Source organism: Pleurodeles waltl, chromosome 6, assembly GCF_031143425.1.
Source record: "Pleurodeles waltl isolate 20211129_DDA chromosome 6, aPleWal1.hap1.20221129, whole genome shotgun sequence".
NCBI classification, from domain to species: Eukaryota; Metazoa; Chordata; class Amphibia; order Caudata; family Salamandridae; genus Pleurodeles; species Pleurodeles waltl.
In genome coordinates this window covers 1,115,391,068-1,115,406,164 of record NC_090445.1, presented here as the reverse complement: position 1 = coordinate 1,115,406,164, position 15,097 = coordinate 1,115,391,068, and the positions used below count along the sequence as shown (strand labels likewise).

Genomic DNA, 15,097 nt, shown 5'->3' with positions numbered 1-15,097 from the left:
CTGCACACACAGGCCTTGCAATGGCAAGCCTGAGACAAGGTTAAGGGGGCTACTTAAGTGGGTGGCATAACCAGTGCTGCAGGTCCACTAGTAGCATTTAATCTACAGGCCCTAGGCACATGTAGTGCACATTACTAGGGACTTATAAGTAGATTAAATAGTCCAATCAGGTATGATCCAAAGTTACCATGTTTAACAAGGGAGAGAGCATACGCACTTTAGCACTGGTTAGCAGTGGTAAAGTGCACAGAGTCTAAAAGCCAGCAAAACAGGGTCCAAAAAGTGGAGGGAGGCAGGCAAAAAGTTAGGGGTGACCACCCTAAGGCATGTCAGGTCTAACACAAATGTTTTGACCCCCTTGTGGTGCTTTGCTACACTAGCATCAAAAATGTTGACGCTAGTGTAGCAAAGTGCAAGGAGGCCCATTGATTTAAACAGGGGCTTCATTTAAACACCTGCTCTGACCAGGAATTTAAAATTACAGAAAAAATGGCGCAGTGAAATCTTTTACATTTCACTGCGACATTTGTTCGGCCCTACTAATGGGGGAACGCACCCCTAGCATACATTATGCCTGGTGCAGGCATAATGTGGCGCAAGGGATTACAAAGTGGAGCAATGCATGCATTGCGCCACTTTGTAAATATGGCACGGGAGAAAGACCACAGGGCTCTTAAATCTATGGTGCCTTATTCGTTCTTGAATCTTCACACAAGTTTTCTTTAAACATTCCTTATATATTTGCAGAGCTATAGACGTCAAAGCCTGTTGCCAGTTCTAAACTAAAGCCAGGCCGGCAATGCCTAGTGATGAGGTGACCTCCATCTTTGGGGGGAGGGTTTTTTTGTATCCCCAGATAATCTGTGACGTGTTGCTTGCATAGTTTATAACTCGTAGTTTATATAATTTTGTGCTTTACAAATGGTGTTGGTGTGAAAATGAATCCTTAGTTGAGGAGTCCCCAACTTGACCTAATGGGAGCCTTGATCCTGGTTTCATGGGGGGCACATTATGACGTGAACTTGCATTCTGAAGTTGGTGAATTTGTCGCTAAGTAGAAGTGCAGAGCAAGAGGAAGCGATAGTCCTTCAAAGCTGCCACTGCGCTGAAATCACAGCACTTCGGATTAAGTTCATGGGCATCTCTCGGGCCGCTGAGGTACGCCAGGGGGCCGGTCCTCTGTCCACATCGACCTGTGATTTCTCTGGTTGACTCCACCCATGCCTTCACCTTACGTCCTACACAAAGGGCAGAGAATGTCCTTTTCACGAGGAGGCGTTCACAATGCAGGAAGCGCAGCGTTATTAGGTCACTGATTGTCTAGGAGGAGAGAGGTGACTAGAGCAGCCCACGGCAGGAGGGCCCGTGCGTGCATCTCCGCCCTGTCCCGGTGAGATATTTTTGACCGCCCAAGCTCCCATTCCACGGGCTGTTCCGTCGGCGGTGAGTACTCACTTCTTGTCCCTCTCGCAAGCATATACTTTCCTTTTGCTTTGTTTTAGTTTCTAGAGTAAAACGATCTAGTTGTGCAGAGACTGTCTCTGTGAGTTACAACAAGATTACGAGGGGGAGCGCTTATTTTCGTCCTTTTTTGTGGGGGGGATAGGGGTAGGAGCACGGGAGCAAACAATGTTGAGAACTTGGGGCATCATGGGAGGACCTGGCTAAGACGGGGATGCAGTGGTGTCGGGTGAATGGTATCTCAATTGTATCTACACGATATATTTTATGTGTACAATATATTGTTATTCACTATAAGTGTCATGAACATTTGACAGAAAACAAAGAGTGGAGTCCCAACTGACCTCCATAAGGACGAGCTGCCACTTTGTTCTTGGCACTAAATTTGCCATATCTGAGGTCAGGGGGTCGCAAAGGCAGTGCAAGGGGTAACAAAGGGCAAGCCAGGGGTAACAAAGGGCAAGCCAAGGGTCACAGCTGCGACCCCTGGCGACACCTAAATGACGTCCATGTGGCATTTCCCAGTGCAATGTTGTGGTGCAATGTTTTTGTTGAATAGTGTATTCCACAATTACCAACTCGGAACCTCTATCGTCCAACGCATTAGGTTGAAAGCTTTTGGTCATTCAAAGTATTAAGCTCGAAAGAGTCACTGTGTCCTTTTCAAATTGTAGGCTCTCAAACACATGCCAGCTTCAGACTATCAAAAAACAAAACAATACTCCAACCGCAAACAATACAACATGAGTTTTGTTCTATTTACTTCCTCTTAAGCTATACTTACCCGCTGAAAAACAGATGTGTGAAGGACAGTTTTTAATATTTTTAGACCTTAGCTTTATTTTCTCGACTTTACTTAAAGAAAAACATATTTTGCCTCTTTGATATTATTCCTAATCTCCAATTAATTATCTTCAGAATTATCAACGTATAATTTCTTGAAATTTAAAGTAAATAACTTTTTAAGAAACGTGGAACCCCCTAAAGGAGAAGCCGAAAAATCCCTTAACTAAAATATTACGATCTTAATTTTGAATACTTGTTCTAGGGCAGAAGTTAGAAGCTACTCATCATTACACGCCAAGGATATACTACTTAGAATATCCTTAGAAACTTAACCCACACTCATCCCGGCACCTCTGACAGTAGCAGTGGAAGAATGCCATCTCACATTTGCTTGCCAATGGAAAACATCTACCATGAATTCCAAGGTGCTGAAAAATGTTCTGAATTGTTGCAGTTCCCTTCTCTCCTAGTTTATCGCACACAGGCGAACACAAAGCCTCACTGCCATCGTAAACTCTTGGCTCTTAGACAGGGGAGCCAGGCCCTGGTAGGAATCTCATCAGCAGTATTAGTTTCAGCCCCAGTATGTGAACAAGGACTCTACATACTTCCCCTTTTGCTAAAAGGGATTTCCTCCCAGTCCTGAATTTGAGAGGAGCAAATTGTGTTTTCCCAAGGAAGACTTTGAAAATGTTGAACCCAAGGTATAAACTCAGCACCTTCAACCAGAAGGCTTCCTGATGGCACCATTGGTACAGGATGCACATATGCACATTTCTATTTATCCCCATGTTCCTGATGTTCATGAGGAAAATCGAAACTCTACTCTAGATTGTTCAGTCAAGCCTCTGATCCCAGAGAGCTCTTCGTACCACTGTTGAATACACTTCATTGGGAAGCCATTTTAATCTGACCCTACATGAATGACGGTCTAATTTGTGCTTCTACTTTGTCAACGGCAAAGCAGACGTCTGACAAGTGTGTAAACTCTCTCAAGCCCTTGGTATTCGTTTTAACCTGGCAATGCTTCACCATGGGAATGACACCAGTGGAAATAATGATTCTTTGAGTTTGCCTTCCGTTTAAACACCCTGGGCACCCATCTTCTCAATAATTGAAGCCCTGTCACATAGGCCTCAGTCCTGGTAAATCCACACCTTTCTCTCGATGCTATGACTGCTGTACAGAGCCGCAGAAAGTTTTTGGGGGGTCGAGGGGGTCATCCTGAAATACCCATAAGTTCAGGAGATCTAGGAAGAGACCGGTATTTTTATCTGATAGAGGAAGCTCATATGATGATAGAGAAACCTCGCACAGTTGAAAAAATAAGGTAAAACCATTAGCAGATTTTTTTCACATTTGTTCTGCTGTAAATATTTACAACAGAACATACTCTGATTTTTGATGTATTTACATTAGAGGAAGAGAAAAAATATTTTTTTTTCAACTTTTAAAATGTGAAAGATGAGACTGCAGAAGGCAAAAACAGTTTGGCCTGTTACACAAAATAGTAAAAACAGTACAAAATGTGTTTATTTTTTTAAAGGTTATTTGTAGAAAATGTGTTAAAATCTCCATGACACGTGAAATAATTCACCATGATAAGTGTTACATATGTTAAGTAATGTTTCCACAATTAATTTTCAAAATTTTTAGGCTTGCCCTTGGACCACCATTCCTATTTGTGAACAGCAGAACCAAAGAAGCATTGGTAAAAGCAAAAGGTCTAGCCTGTGCAAGAGCTATTGGTTTTGGCAATGTGTTTTAGGCATGTTGTACACCAGCGTGTTTGCTGTTCGGCTTGGCTAAAAGTTGGTGGTGTATAGGAGAGAGGCATAGAGTGTCATAGAGTGGAATGGCGAAGAGTGGAGTAGAGTGCCATAGAGTGGAGTGGTATAGAGTGTTGTTTACTGGAGTAGCATAAAGCGGAGTCGTGCAGTGCAGTGGCATAGAGTGCAGTGGACTTCTGTAGAGTCCATTAGTGCAGAGTGTTGCAGAATATAGTGGTGTAGAGTGCCATGGTGTAGACTGCAGTGGTATATATTTCAGCAGCATTCAATACAGTGTTGAAGAATTCAGTGCCATAGATTAGAGAGTTGCATAGTAGAGTGCAGTGGTGCAAAGTAAAATAGAGTGAGATAAATGACATGGCATGGAGTGGTTCAGAGTAGAATATAGTACTATAGAGTGCACAGTAGAGTGCGTACAGTAAGTGCTGCAAAGTGCAGTGGTGTAGAGTGGAGTACTACAGAGCAAAGTGGTGTAGAGTGCACTGGCATAGAGTGCATTGGCATAGAACACAGTAGTGTGAGTAGAGTGGTGTAGAGTGCAGCATTGCAGAGTAGAGTGTTGTATAGAGTGACGTAGAGTGTACTGGCAGAGAGTGCAATGGTGGAGTTGGATGGTGTTGATTAGAGTGGGGTAGAGTACAGTGGCTTTGAGCTCAGTGGTGCAGAGTAGTGTGCCGTGATGTAAAGTGCAGTGGTGTAGAGTAGAGTGTTGCAGAGTAGAGTGCAGTGCATGGTGTAGAGTTTAATGGTGTAGAGTGCATTGACCAAGTGTTGCAGAGAGCAGTGGCATAGATTGAAGCAGCATAGAATTCAGTGGCATACAATGCAGCATTGTAGAATGAGGTGGCATAGATTAGAGCGGTGCATAGTAGAGTGCAGTGATACAGAGTGGAGTGGTGCAGAGTATAGTGGAGGAGTGAAGTGGCATAGAGTACAGTGGCATAGAGTGCAGTGGAGCAGAGTAGAGTGGCATAGATTAACATAGAGTGCAATGGCGTAGAGCGGTGCAAAGTAGAGTGGTGTAGAGTGATTCAGAATGCAGTTGCATGGAGTGCAGTGATGCAGAGTAGAGTGGCATTGATTGCATTGGTACAGAGTGCAGTAGTGCAGAGTAGAGTGGCATAGTGTGCAGCATGGTTGAGAAGTGTGGCAGAGAATGCAGCGGTGCAGAGAAGAGTGTATTAGAGAGCAGTGGTGCAGAGTACAATGCAAATACATAGAGTGCAGTGGTGTAGAGTTCAGTGACATAGAATGCAGTGGTTTAGAGTAGAGTGGTGTGGAGTGCAGTGTAGTGAGTGGACTGGCACAGAGTGGAGAAGAGTAGCCTAGAGTTCAGTGAAGTAGAGTAGAGTAGATTGTTTCAAAGTAAAGTGGTGTAGAGTGGAGTGGTGCAGGGTGGATTGCAGTGGCATAGAGTGTAAAGGTATAGAATAAAATGGTGTAGAGTTCAGTGGAACAGAGTGGAATAGTACCAAGTAGATTAGAGTGGTGTATAGTGGATTGGCATAGATTGCAGGGGCGTAGAGTGTTACACAGTACAGTGGCATAGACTGTATTGGCATAAAGTGCACTGGCTTAGAATGTAGTGTTGCAGAGAGGAGTAGCGAAGAGTGGAGTTCTACAGAGTAGACTGGAGTGGCCTAGGCTGGGTTGGTATAGAGTGTAGTGGTGTAGAGTAGAGTGGTGTAGGGTGCATTGGCAAAGATTACAGATTGCAGAGTATAGTGTTATAGGGTGCAGTAGCATGGGCTGGTGCAGAGGAGAGCAGAGTGCAGTGGCGCAGAGTGCAGTGGAGTGGTGTAAAGTGGAGCGGTGCAGAGTAGACTGCGGTGACATGGAGTGATGCAGAGTAGAGTGGAGTGGCGCATAGTGCAGTGTTTATGGTGTGGTGGCACACTGCCATTACAGACAACCCATTTTCATTTGAAATGACCATTACATTTTATTACATTTGCACAGACATACAGTTTTACTAATAAAACTATGCAGCACTCTAACAATCTAGTGTATTGGCTGGTTTTGAACTTGTTAAAGTATTTGTTTTCAACACACTTTCAAATTAACAAAATATGGCCCTCATTCTGACCTTGGCGGGCGGCGGAGGCCGACCGCCAAAGTCCCGCCGTCAAGTTACCGTTCCGCGGTCGAAAGACCGCGGCGGTAATTCTGACTTTCCCGCTGGGCTGGCTGGCGGTCGCCTTCAGACCGCCAGCCAGCCCAGCGGGAAAGAGGCTTCCACGATGAAGCCGGCTCGGAATCGAGCCGGCGGAGTGGAAGCTGTGCGACGGGTGCAGTTGCACCCGTCGCGTATTTCACTGTCTGCGCAGCAGACAGTGAAATACATTTAGGGGCCCTCTTACGGGGGCCCCTGCAATGCCCATGCCAGTGGCATGGGCACTGCAGGGGCCCCCAGGGGCCCCGCGACCCCCCCTACCGCCATCCGGATCTCGGCGGTCCGACCGCCGGGATCTGGATGGCGGTAGGGGGGGTCAGAATCCCCGCGGCGGTGCAGCAAGCTGCGCCGCCGCGGAGGATTCAATGGGGCCGCGGTACACTGGCGGGACCCCGCCAGTGGTGCCGGTCCGACCGCGGCTTTACCGCCGCGGTCGGAATCCCCATTGAAGCACCGCCGGCTTGTCGGCGGTGCTCCCGCGGTCCTCCGCCCTGGCGGTCAAAGACCGCCAGGGTCAGAATGACCCCCTATGTGTTTCATTTGTGCATTTCTAATTCCGATATATTCTGATATACTTGCAAGGTTAATATAAGGGTTTTTGTGTGCTAGGAAAAAAAACATGTCCTACACCCATTATCCAGCAGTATTGTCACATAAATGTTCACACTTTGATGTCAGAAGATAGAGCCTGATATTTGACCTCTGTCTTTAAATGCACTGCACATGCAAAAAGATAAGAAAAAGATTTACAGACCTATTTACAAAAAGGAGCACTCATCCTGGAGAGTCTATAACAAATAAAGGCAGCAAATAGAAAGCCAGAAAATGGAGTTACCAACCACATAGCCAGTGGTAAGCAACAGGTGTAATGCCTTTTCAGGGAAGCTTTCTGAATGTCCCCAAGATATCTTTAGCGAACTAGACAGCTGTGCTGTGTGGTAGGCTTTCACCTAAAAACAATATACAAAAAAGGTCTGTGTATGGTGGGGGTAGAGAGCTGTGCATTGTGAGGTACAGAGTGGGGTGGCCGCCCATAGATGAATGGGTGCAGGGCCTGAGATTTCATCAATGATGTCATCAATAATGTTGTTTGGCATGTCATGAGTGATATAATATGTGAGTTAATAAGCAGTGCATGAATGGGTACAAGTTACAGTTAGTTCAATAATGATAACATGAACTTCAATGGTTTTCCTTTTTTAAACGTTAGCTCTTATCTCTTTCAACACCTACCTGTAACAGTACTTTGTGTGTGTCCCACTGTGTAGCTATAGTCAGATCAGAGCTTCCTTAGGAAAAGTTCTTTTTGTTTTGCTAATAACTTTGGTGTTGTTTGACAAAGCTTCATGAAGTAAAAAATGCTCACCCACCTCAGCTCCTTCCTGAAAAGTTTTAAGGCGAGCTGTCAAGTGGGTGTTGAGGGTACAAAACATAATTTTCTCATTTCAATTTGCACAGGAAGGTTTTGGAACAATACAGTAAAAATAGCCGAATGGAATTAAACCAAATTTGGCCGAAAGTTAGAACTTTACCCCGATAGTATGATTTTCATTATTTGGTGTAAATCTGTGTATCCATTTTTGAGAAATTTCATTTTAAAGAGGTGCTCAGAGTGGTCACAAAGGGGTTGAAAAAAATAGATATGCCCGGATGAGTCCTGCGAACTCCCAAGGTACTGTAAACTAAAAAATAGAATAATCTGATTGGTTGAGGAAGCTTTTTACCCCGTCAGACAATTCAGACCACAGTAACGTGTGCTGTGGATGTGAGCGGTGGGAAGTAGAACTCTGTTTTGGTGGCCATCACCATTTGTTCATCACCAGAATTTGAACACAAGTGAGAAATTGAAAGTAAGAAATAGAAAATCAAGGAGAAAATACCAAGACTGAAAAAAGTAATAGAGGGAGAAAGCAAGGATAAAAAAAGGACCTGTAAAAGTGAGATAAAGAGACAGAATGTGAAGGGCAATGGAAGAAATGGGTATAGGATAGAATCAAGACTATAAAGCCTGGGTGTCAGATACTCTAGCATTGAGCAGTACTATGGGTGAGATCCTAAAAATTATGGCAAAAGACGTTACTGCAGGATGAATGATGACCAACAGACTTCTAGTTCGCTTTCGTCTTCCTTTTGCGCCCCAAAACAGGGGCACTCTTGCCAAGTACAGTTTCCCAACAATATTTTTACTGGAAATGTTACAGCGATATTATCAATGATGTCATAGAAGATGTAATGAGTGATGTAATATCTGGGGTAATTAGCAGTGAATGGCGAGGGCACGAGTTATAGTTACCTTAGGGCACAAGTTATAGTTACTTGAAATAACTCTATATATAACAGCTGAATATCTATGGTTTTGTGTGTATAAAATCTGAACCTAACTATAACGTCTGTGTACCCTCTTGTTTTTTAGTGAATTTATAAGTTCGTATATTCTATTTCCTAATTGTAATGTGCCTGTAACCTTTGTTTTTTCAGTGAATTTCTAGTTTTTTTTTTAATGTTAAGTATGCCCATCATAGTGCATGGAGGGGCAGGGTTTGATACAGGGCCTGGCATGTGCTGCCTCCATCCAAGCTTGGTGCTCCTGCCCCTCCTCCTCCTTCCCATCCATTGTCCAAGTCAAGGCCCCTGTTCCCTCATGGCAGCACTGTGTGGCCATTGGTCTGCCACTGCCCTTCCTGCCTGCCCTGAACAGTTAGCTTGCTGCCACATCCACCTCCTCCTTTGTCTGAGTACATGCACCAAACCCCACTCTTTTGCCCTACATGGTCTAATGTGCTGTCACTGCCACCTCCCTCCTGCCCTTCATGGAGCGTTATGCTGCAAATTTCCCCTTGTCTGTCCAGTATGGTCAGCTTGTTGCACTTGTCTCTTTCCCCTCTGCTGTCTGTTGTGTATGTGCATCTGCATGGTCCAGTCCCCTTCCTCTTGCTTTCCCTGGACCAGTGTGCTGCACTACCGTCCCCCTTGCCCTGTGTGGTGTATTACGCTGCTGCAACACCTGCCACTTGCCTTGTAAATTCAGTTTGATGCCCCTGCCTATCTTCCTCCTGCTCTCTGTTATCTGATTCCTTGTCCCTTCCCCATTCCTCCAATGGACCACACTTGTCAACACTTTAAACTTGGTAAGAGGGAGACTTTGAAACAAAAAACCTGGGAAATTGATTTCCCCATTGATGTACGTGGAAGAAGAGGATATTTTAGGCAGGGTGCAGATAAAATAAAGCCCTTTTGGGCTTAAAGACATCGCAAGTCTCCTGTCTGAATTGGGTCTGTTGACATGCATGGCTGTACTGCTCCTGCTTCTTCCTTCTGCCCTCAGTGATCTGTTATATTGCCACAGCCTTGCTTGTCTGGCTTGCATGGTTGGTTTGTTGTCCCTGCCTTCTTTTCCCCTGCTCGCTATAATCCATTGTGCTGCCACTGCCCCTTGCGCCTGCCCAACATGGTCACCATGTTGCTTGCCCTCTGCACCCTCCTCCCTGCCCTCAATTATCCAAGTCTATGCCCCTGACCTCTGCCTCCCCACAGTATTCTAAAGAACAACTAGATAATTCGCATTCTATATTTATTGCAAAAGTGTGGAACACCTGACATCATCTTGATGTAACCAAAGCTGTAATACCTAAAGCTTTTCTTTTAGAAAGTATAAAAATGAGAAGGACTTATTCCTATAAAAATGATGGTTAGTGCTGTGAAAAACTAAAATGAGGACATATTTTCTGAGTTCTAAAATACACACAAAGCACTTTTAAATTATTTGCTATCTTAATGTTTCTTTATCCAGGTGGTCACTTGATTATTTGTTATACTTAGGGGAGAGAATGCAGCGTTATGGCCAGAGCTGAACACTTTTGCAACTGGGGAACCACGTTTGAGTTTCGGCATCAGCTCCACATCCTGTGATTTTGGGCAAATCACTTAATCTCCCCAAACCTAAAAACACAATGAATGTGTCCTTGTGTAATGTAACTGATGCTCACGTAAAGCACTCCAATACCTTTGGGTCAAGTCTACACTAAATAAAACTGCAAAAAAAGAAGCCAAAAATAATTAAGTGTTCTGTCATTGGGCTACACTTGGGTGATATTTGTACTACATTTGGGCTCTTTTTTCCTCCGGTGGCCATCTTAGGAGACTTATTTGTTATGAACTTCCCTAATGTCCTCATTTACTATATTTTCCTCAGCAGAAAATGATTTCAGTTTTGCACTTTGATTCCATCAAGATGGCGTTCAGACATGCCACATTTTTGGCATCAATTTAGAATGATAGGACTCTAGTTGCACATTAGAACTCTTTAGAGAAGATGCTGACCTCCAGGGAGTTAACCGGCAGTCTGCTGCTGGTGTTGAAAGTGCATGTTTCAGTCTGCATGTCAGAATGTTTCAATGAAATGCAAGAGCAATATATTTGGGAACTCACTTGAAACATGTCCTAATTTTGATTTCTACAGCACTAACCGCAATTTCCATGATAAAATGAACCCCTTCATTTTGCTCCTTTCTAAATTACATGTTTTAAGTTTTACCAGTTTGATTCAATCAAGATGGCTTTCGGTGTGCCACACTTTTCTCATAAGTAAAACTATTAGAGCTCTACTTGTTCTTTAGAGCACTCCAGGAGGCTAAAGTAGAACACAAGGGAATCAACTGACAGGCTGCTCCTGTTAGAAGTGTATTCTTTACTGTCAGTCAGTCAGTCAAAATTCTTTATTCGCCAAAATCCCATAAAAGCACAAACCATTTTATACAGATCAAAAATTTAAATACATTAAAAAATATACAAAGCATCGTTTACAAAAAATTTCAGCAGCATAACCCACATCTAAATACACTACCATATCAGCAAATAACAGAATAATACATTTGGTACCCTTCGATTTTATGCGGTCATAGCAGCCTTATAATGTGACGCATTTAACTAAATGATAAAAACAGTATAAAATTGTTTAAGAACATTAAAAGTATGCAGAATAAAGTGACTGGTGCTCACTTATATCAGAGATCACGAATTCATTTTAAAATCAAATCCGTTTCCAAATTAAAACTATTGTACAGCTGTATCAACAAATTCATGTTGTTTCCTGATAGCAATAGCAGATCTAATAAAATTTATTACAGCATAACAGATTTGAATTTCTGGCAGTTTTTGAACATGAGTCATAGCATCCTTGTAATGTATAAACTTTAATTTATGTAAAAGGGGCAATATAAAAGCATATCTAGGGGTAGTAGAAAGTGTGCAAAATAGTAAAAAGTGACATGTGCTCTGCTTAGATCTGGAATCACAGAGACAAGGTGGAAGCTCTTTTTGCCAAATGCATTGTTTAGGGAAGGCCCATCTATAGAGAATTAAATTTAACTTAAATGAAGTTAGAAAGGGGCATATTAATGGACTCGAGAACCAAGTTAAATAGGGTTCCATAGTAGCCATGCTTGAAATCTGGACATAAGGTTCAAAAGGTTGCAGTTTCAGGGCACTATGAAATCTAAGGCTCAGGGTGTATTCAATATGCTGTTGTTTCACCACCTCCTTGGCATTTATTGGCAAAGACTCTGGGTCTGTGAACATGTTCTTGAGCCCCAAATTTTGAATAGATTTTTGCAAATATGAGAGCCAAGGGATTCTATTTGATTTGGCCAGTTGTAAACAGTCAGTCATACAGTCTTGAACCAAGCTAGCAGCAGGGGTTCTCCAGCATCTAAGCCACAGCAGAAGTGGGGCGACAGCAATCAAATCCTCTACATGTCGTAAACCCAGTTCCTCATGGCAGATGATATTTGCTGCATTCTTGGGTACAAACAATAGTCTGTGGGCAAATTTGTTCTCAACACGTTGAAGCAAGTCTATTTTAACATACCCCCATAAGCCTGCCCCATATGTAGCTGCTGACACACACTTGGCTTTATAGAGCGTAATAATCTGAGATATTGGTCTGTGTCCCAATTTACAGGCAAGGCGAAATATCGCTTCTATATTTCTCACCAGTTGCTGGGTCTTAAATTTGAGATGGATGTTCCATGACATAGAGGAACTCACATGCATACCTAAATAACAAAAGTCTTTCAGTTTATTAATAATCTTACCTCCCATAGTTAATTATTAAGACCTCATATTTTGGAGGCCACACACCATTACGAACGTCTTTGAGGAATTTACTTTCAAATCAAGGTCCTGCATAAAAGTTAAAAAATTATCCAACAGGCCTTGAGGACCGTTAGCTGTACGTGCAATTAATACAGCATCGCCTGAGTGTAGTAAAACTAGGAGCTGTCTCTGTCCCATCTTAGGGAAATCCTTTCTATATTTTATTAAAAAGTCATAGAGCCCATTGATATATATCAAAAATAAAAGTTGGGGCTAAACTACACCCTTGCCTTACTCCTTGTCTTGATATAATAGGGGAGGTTCTCTCACCATGCAATCCAAACTGAACTGAGACCTTTAAATCTGTATACAAACGCTTTATGAACTCCAACAGGTTCAAATCAATCCCCAAGGTTTCTATAATTTTCCAAAGTTTCCCTCTATTTACCAGATCAAAAGCACTTGAAAGGTCAATAAATGCCATGAGAAAGTCAGATTTCATTCTCATGGTTGCAAAAGATAGTGTGGATTTCCAGAAAATATGCACTCATTTTAGCTGCTGGAGCACCTTCCTTTACCTTTATGGCAAAATCATGAGAAAACTGTTTTCACTCGAGCATGCTTCATGAAATCCCAGCAGAAGGTATTTTTTCACAGAGTAAGATCACCTTAGAACACACCACAATTCCTAAAATTAGAATAGTACCATCAACAAATTATTTAGATTGTAACCAAAATCTGCTATCACCTTTTATATGTTCTTCTTTTTGTGACCCTCAAAACCTGCCATTCACTACAATGCATTTCAGTGGGGTGCTAGCATGGCTATTGGTCCCAAGACGGCTGCCAGCACTTCCTGGTTGAAGTGCTGACAGCCAATCAGATTTGACCATGAGATCTGTGCTTAGGCTTCACCCAGATATGTGTATTTATTTTTCATTTAATAACTCTAAAACTAATGAACGGATTTACACTGAACAACAAACAGCACGATCGAAAAAAGCACGAAAAAGCACGATCGGCGCACCAAGATCTAACATCCTGCCAATTACAATTTGTGTTGCTTGTTGTTCCTTGACAGATTTGATTATCAAATCAAAAAGTGTAGACAGAAAAACGATGGAGAAACTGTTGGATCAAACCTAAATCACTGCACAGAGTTATTAGACTGCCTGCAAATAGTACAATTCCAGTTATAGTGTACAAAATGGAGACAAGCAATCCCACAGCTTGCATGACCTCTTTTTCATTTTCCTTTGGTGGTGTTGTTCATGTACTTATTATCCCAATTAAAGTAATTAAAATCCCATGCCTCTCGAATGCAGATAACGGCTGCCTTCGATTTCACCAGTGATGTCACCTTGCTCTTCTCTGTGAGTAAACCAACCACATTTCAAGGGAGGATTAAAAAGTTGTTGCTAAAATGGGGTGAAACCATGGACAGAAGATTTGCCCCTATCCAGGATTCCAGGGAGGAGAGACCACACGGAAACGTCAACTCCATTCTCATTTGCTTGGATGTTATGCAGGTTTGCAGAGCGCAGTATCGCCCCGGAGGGTTTTCTGGCGCTGAACAGTTTTGAGTCTAGGCATACTTACAGCCTGCTCGAAAAGCCAGGTCTTCAGCTTCTTCTGATGAGGAGGCTCTTATGTGTAGCAGCAGGTCATCCTACACTTTAGGAGTGATGCAGGGGAAGGCTCAACCACCAGATCTGGTTTTTGCTATGTGTGAGATTTGTGCAATTAGGAGCCTGGACGAGCTGTAGTATCTAGAAGGTGAGTGGAAGCAGATTAAATTGTTGAGTTATGCAGGGTGGGGCAGGGCCGGGGTCCTTTTTGGTGGGGCAGGGCCAGCGGTGGAACCGCCTCTGCGCCTCCGACTGCCAGCACAACTACTGAAGGATATCCGCCCAATTTTGGCAGAAATCAGTACTCGTAATATGGTAGCCGGAAGACTGACAGCACTGGTGGTCTTCTGGCAACCGTGGCTTTGGCGGACTTGGGAAAAGACCGCCAAAGTAATAATGAGGGCCAAAGTCTTTAGGGAATATATTTCTGAAATCTGAGTAATGGAAACTTCCACAAAAAGAGTAAGTAAAGTAAATGTTGTTGTTTAATTATTTAAACTCATAACAATTTTGACATAAAAAGAAACAAGGTAATCGCAAGCCTCATTCTTAAAATGAGACATAATAAACACTTCATCTAAAGTTAATTCATTTTACAGAAATGGTCCCATAATTTTTCACAATTTAAAAGCATAAAGTGCATAGGGCTAGCTAGAGCAAGATAAACACAAGCTTTATTCTTAAATTTAGACATATTAAACACTTCATCCAAAAATGTATTCAAAGTGCAAAATAATCCAACAACTTTGTATTGTAAAAGCGCAAAGTGCATTGTGCTGGCTAAGGCTGTCACAGCAGAATTTCCTATTATTTTGCTTGCACCTTTATTCAGGGAACCATGAGAGTTAAATGTTGGACTTACACTACAGCACAGACAAACCGCTAAAACCACAGTCTTCCGTGAGTTAAAAATTCTATGTAGACAGGGCATTCTTATTCATAACGCTATAGGCCTCATTCAGGAATTTCGAAAATCCAGTGGTTAATTGGACATTTGACTCACTTAGAGACGTTGCTATTGCTTTTTAAATACTGGAGTTAACCAATAGTGTCTTAAGTTGGCATTATACCAATTCATGGACTCACCATAGTTATGCCCTATTTATTAGCACTCTAGAAATCATGATGTCTTTGCTTTGCTCTGTTGTACACTGTACATTTTTTCT

At 42.6% G+C, this 15,097-nt stretch overlaps 1 protein-coding gene across 1 annotated transcript in view; it reads left to right on the top strand.

Annotated features, from left to right (window-relative positions):
- The first annotated feature begins 1,282 nt into the window (after positions 1 to 1,282).
- The window catches only part of LOC138300654 (trypsin-like), a 110,228-nt gene continuing 96,413 nt past the window's right edge, over positions 1,283 to 15,097 (top strand). Inside the window, exon 1 of the mRNA XM_069240276.1 lies at positions 1,283 to 1,443. The gene's annotated coding sequence lies outside the window, so the exon portion shown is untranslated. The remainder of the gene's footprint in view (positions 1,444 to 15,097) is intronic.